The sequence below is a fragment of the Odocoileus virginianus genome, chromosome X, assembly GCF_023699985.2.
Source record: "Odocoileus virginianus isolate 20LAN1187 ecotype Illinois chromosome X, Ovbor_1.2, whole genome shotgun sequence".
Classification (NCBI taxonomy): Eukaryota; Metazoa; Chordata; class Mammalia; order Artiodactyla; family Cervidae; genus Odocoileus; species Odocoileus virginianus.
This window is the reverse complement of record NC_069708.1, coordinates 33,360,798-33,366,546: the sequence shown is the minus strand read 5'-3', so window position 1 is coordinate 33,366,546 and position 5,749 is coordinate 33,360,798. Positions and strand designations below refer to the sequence as shown.

The 5,749-nt window shown below is 41.6% G+C and overlaps 1 pseudogene; it reads right to left on the bottom strand.

The window, feature by feature from the left end:
• Window positions 1-916: 916 nt before the first annotated feature.
• On the bottom strand, window positions 917-4,455 carry LOC139033114 (endogenous retrovirus group PABLB member 1 Env polyprotein-like; annotated as a pseudogene).
• Between the last annotated feature and the right edge of the window lie 1,294 nt (window positions 4,456-5,749).

Sequence of the window (5,749 nt, the reverse complement as noted above, 5' to 3'; positions counted from 1 at the left end):
ACTTTGAGCAATTATATCCAATAAAATGGAAAACCTGGAAGAAATGAACAAATATTTAGAAAAGTATAACCTTCCAAGACTGAACTAGGAAGAAATAGGACATATGAACAGAACAATCACAAGCAATTAAATGAAAACTGTAACAAAATATCTTCCTACAAGCAAAACCCCAGGACCTGATGACTTCACAGCTGAATTTTATCAAACTTTTACAGAAAGTTAACACATATCCTGCTCAAACTCATTAAAAAAAAATCACATAGGGAGGAACACACACAAACTAATTCAATAAGACTGAAAGCTTATGGTGAACGATGTTGGACTCATGATCTCTGAAGATTTAGCTTCAGGATCAGGGACCAGGATTGATCACTCAAGAGCTTTTGTGTAGCAGAGTTTTATTAAAGTGAAAAGGGACAGAGAAAGCTTCTGACATAGACATCAGAAGGGGGACGGAGAGTGCCCCCTCGCTAGTCTAAGCAAGGGAGCTATATACTTTTTGAAATTGGTTATTACAATAAATCAAAAGAATGTTTCAAGGTTGTAAATATCTTACCAGATCCCTTCCCAATAATATACATTTTAAGATAACAGGATTAGTCAGAAGGTTCTCATAAAGAAGAAAACTTGTCCTCAAGCAGGATACATTGTTGTTATATTATCCTTACTAAGACTAAAGAATGTAGAAAAAAAAAGTTTGTCCTTTTCTCCTCCTTGAGAATTCCAGACCCTTATCTCCTCCTTGAGAGCTCCAGACTCCTTTCTCCTCCTCCTTGTGGAACCCGGATTTCTTATCAACCTGCCTAGGAATTGACTCTCTCATCCCCTCCTTTTCTTTTAGGAGAATTATGTTGCCAAGGGAAAGGGGCATCGTTTTCATTCCATAACTACTTCCTGCTGCTGAGGGGCATCATCTCTAAGTTGTTGAGGCAACATATTCTCTTAACCCTCTTATTGAGAGTCTCTGATCCAGGGGCCCCAAGTAATATTTGGAGGAGGCTGTGGCTCTCGTAGAAGCCCTGGGCAACCATTTGTAACTTAAAAGCTTTCAAACGGTTAGAAACAAATCCAGTCACACGTTTACAGATGCAGGGCTCAAACAGTAGAAACAGAACAATTAGAATTATTATGATTAAGACAGTTTTCCCACCATGGGGAGCTAGTTAATGTTTCCCAAAGTGAGGTGACTGAGGTTTCAGGAGAATCCATAGCTTGAATCATCTTGTTCATGTGTTTAGTAAAGTGAGTAACATTAGTACTCATATCTGGTATATATGTACAGCATTGGGTATGAATCATAGTACAAGTTTCTCCTTGTACGGCCAATAGAATATCTCAGGCCAACCTGTTTTGTAAAACCACCTTTTTAATTAATATTTGTTCAGTGTTAAGGGCTGAAATAGCTTTTTGAGAATCTTGTTAAGCCTGTTGAGTAAAGTTAAAGCATCAACTCATAGCATAATGTCTGCAGTTCTCAGAGAGGGAACAAATATTGCAGCCAGATAATCATACCAGTGAAATACAGACCTTGCCCAAAGAGTTTTAAGGTGTGGCAGATTAGCAGGCTTCTCTGGAAACTCTGAAAATATGAAGCCATGAGTAAAAGCTAGACCTAGGGTGCATCTCCCTATCCAGCCAGGGGGAAGCCACACCCATAGGTAAGAGCCACATATCTAGTAGGTCCCGTTTGGAGCAAGCCAGCATGACTGAGGGATCCAGTCCCAATCAGTGCCTGGCCAGGCAAAAGGAGGACCTAAACTGGGATTGAAAAACACAGGAATGATTACATTGCATATTTCTTGAGGCAAAAAAGTCTCAATTGTTTCCAGTCATTATAATTAAGTTGTCGGCTAACTTCCAGGGATGGCTCTGTTAATTCTCAGCATATGGAAGTGTTAGATAGTAGGTGTCCCTTTTCAGGAGTTAGCCATATGACCTCATTCCATATTTGATAAACATCAGGTAGAAAACCACCAGATCTAGGCCCATTCACCTTCTTATGTACAGCAAAATAGTCATTAAACCAAGTTAAAACATAATCAGAATTTAGAATTACATTATATGAATAGTTACATCAGTCCATCTTAAGATTGCTAGGTGTCATCAGATCAAGAAGAGGCGTCACATATGATTGCAGTTGGTGAAGGTATTCACAGAGTTGAAGAAATTCCTTTCCTTGAAATGGAGAAGCCCACCATGGGAATCCTTCAATTGATGAGGAGGGGGACCGGTCCACAGACCCAGAAATTAGACTGATTATGGAGGCTGGGTCAGGGCTCACCTCCCAGAGTTATCATAATGTCTGTTGAAAAGCTGAAAGCTGGGTAACATACTTAATTCTAAGGCTTTAGGATCTATGACAATATCTGTGTGCAAAAACAGTCTGTCATAGAGACAGTCCCTTCTTTTTAGGGGCAGTTCAAGCCCTCATTAAAGCTATGGGTATAACTTTAAAACAACTTTCTTGTGTTTCTTGAGTTAATCTATGCATATATCTATTAATAATGTCATTAGCCTTTTCTACCTTTCCTGAAGATTGGGGTCTCCAGAAACAGTGGAAGTGATATTCTATTCCTAGAGCTTTTGACCCCCCTTGAGTTACAACAGCTTTAGAGGCGCAGCCATTGTTGCTCTGGAGGCCCTGTGGCAGCCCAAACCCAGGAATAATTTCAGGGATTAAAGTTTTTATAACTTCCTTAGCCTGTTCACTACAGCAGGGAAAGGCCTTGATCCATTCAGTAAAAGTCTTCACCCAGACCTGTAAGCAAGAAAATCCTTGTGTTTTTAGCATATGAGTAAAAGGAACCACAACCTCATTTATTATTCATAGATCTTGAACTAGTCTCTATCATTTGACTTTTTTCACACCCAAAATAGGAGTGGTGTGTGGACTATTACAGGAAATTAATAGCCCCTGTTCTTTTAAATTTTCAATGATGAGTTTTAACCCTTAGCCTCAGGCTCTAGTGGGTACTGATTTTGATGTGGAAATATGTGGGAATCTTTGAGCTCGATAATGACAGCAACAGCATTTTGTACTCAAGCCACAGTTTTTCCATCAGCCCACACTTTAGGATTTATATATTGTTCAGTTAATGGGAGAGAAAGTGTAGGCTCCATATTCATGAAAATAGAGGCCACCGCTAGCTTGGATCTTGCTCAGTATAGCCCTCCCCAAAAAGGGTGAGGGAGACTCGGGCACAATTAGAAACTCATGAGAAAACAGCACAAGAATCTTTGTTACAACTTAAAGGACAACTGAAACAATAACGTTTGGCTCATCCAGACAGTCCCATTAAGATAGTCGATCAGGAGGAAAGCAGACCAGGGGCTTCAGTGAACACAGAAAAAGTTGCCCTAGTGTCCAAAAGAAAATAAGCTGATTGGCCCCCACAGTTTTTAATACTTGGGGTTCCTCAGGTGTAATTAGGATGGCAGCTTGTGCGGGGACCCCTGAGTACCTTCAGTTCCAATTGCCTTGAGAGTTCAACTCCTGGGGCCTATGTCTCGGAGGGCAGTCTCTCCTCAGGTGTCATCCTTTACAGACCAGACATGGAGCAGGGTTGGCTTAGATGCCCCTCCTTTCCACAGTAATAACAAGTCCATCCCTTTTCACCTGGGTCCCTCTGGGCATTATTCCTCAGGCTGTTTAAGAGTGGATCTAACAGCCATGCTGGGGCTTCAGTCTTTTGCCTGGTTCTTTTTTGCCTTTTATTTTCCTCCTCATATTCTCTATCATAATATACTGTCTGAGCCAGCTACAACAGTTTTTCTAAAGACTGATTTGGTCCAAAAGCCTGTTTTAGTAGCTTACAGCAGATAGATGGAGTCAATTGAGTGAGAAATCTATCTTTGAAGACTATTTCTCCCTCTGAACTTTCAGAATCAATGATAGTAAACTTGTGGAGAGCCTCCAGTATATCTAGGAATTTACCAGGAGTTTCTCCCTGTTCTATGTCAGCCAACTTAGCATAATTTTAAAGTCTTAGTGTGCACTCGCTTGAGTCCTTTAAGAATACCTCTGACAAAGTGGCTGTTATGGAAACTGCTTGACTCCCAGTAGGAAGGAGGGCTATTTCGTGTTCCCTCTTTCCCCTTGTCTCACATTTAAGCCCTTCATCTCCAAAAGTGGTAACTTCCCCTGGAATTCAAGCTCTCGAGTCAGGAGTCAGCAGCATCTGTCCCAAGACGTGCTTTACATCTCTCCAAGTGAGGTCAGGTCATAAAGTTAGTCCTGTAGAGGCTTCTGTGTACTTTTTGGATCCTCTAAATAGTCTCGACCACAATTGGGACTGCTTGAGTTTGTACTGAGACCGAGGCAACCACTCCTGGAAGGGTGCCCTGATTCTCAGCCTGTTCAGTTGGGAGCCCTGGATACCAGGGCCAAGTAAGAGGACAGGAGGCAGCTGTAGGTTTCACACCCAAATCTGAACCCTTAGTATACAAGTCCGGCATGTCTCTCAGAGAGATAAAGAGCAACATATATGACACTTATACCTATTTCTCTTGTTCTCTATAGAACTAGTCTAATTGTAAAACAGTATTATAATTAAGAGACCTTTCAACTGGCTAGTGTTCCTCATCTTCCAAAGGATACTGTGGCCATTAAGTATCACAGAAGAAGATCAGGCATGTCTTTTTTAAAATTTGGGGACAAAACTTGTCCCAGTTTTATTTTTTAAAATACATTTTATTTTATTTTATTTTTTTAATTTTTTCATTTATTTCTATTAGTTGGAGACTAATTGTTTTACAATATTGTAGTGGTTTTATACATTTTAAAGGAGTGGTTCTGGAACTATTAGCTCCCATCTATAAGAGAGAAAAAAGCATCATGTACAGCTGTAGTTTTCTTTCCCCTGGAGGTGTCCCTCACTGCTCTAGATGGGGGTGTAGCCAGACTTTCCACCTAAGCTTTCCTGTCCTGGTTGGACTTAGTCTGTCCCTTACTGATGCAGGTGCCTTACTTTCCCCTCCCGGTTCTACCACTGAGGTGGGTTGGAGATGCATCAGGGGTAGACCCGATAGTATCCCAGATTGATTTTCAGTTCCTTACCAGCAAGACCTTTGATTTGCCCTTTTCCTCTGATGTCACCCGGGGTGGAACAGAGTAGCTCTCTGGAATGTTTTGCAAGCTAGACTACTAGGGGAAGCATCCATGTTCTGTATGCCTACGCACATTCCTGAGTACAGTCCTGACCGCAGTAGAAGCAATGAGTCATAAAGGGATGAACAACAACTATGATGTCCCTTCTGAGGTCACCACACCAGTATATGTGATAGCAAAATAGGTCGGCCTGTGAGGAAAAAGTGACTTTTGTCCTCAAGCTACTAGGGCCAATCCTTCCAGTTCATTTCCACAGCTTCACAAAAGAAATATCTAAGCAGTTGAGACAGAAGCCATTCAAGAGCTTTCTCTGGTCTGCTAAGAGCTAGCACTACCAAAGGAAGAAGCCCACTGCACTTCCAATCTGACCAGGTCCTGCAATTCCAGATCTGTGTCCTTAAAAACCTAATGGTCACCAGCAATGCTTGTATCTACACAGATCGGAGGCACAGCCATGACAAAGATTCACTTTCAGGTTGGGGGCCCTTGAGGCAGACAGCCAAGAGCGTGGCCTCTAGCCTGAGAGATATTCCTGAAGCTAGAGCTCCGCTTCACTCCCAAACATACTCTTGCAACTTTCAGCTCCTAGCAAGGCTAGATGCTTCCATACAAGGGGTCTAAGTAAAAGTACATGGATCATCG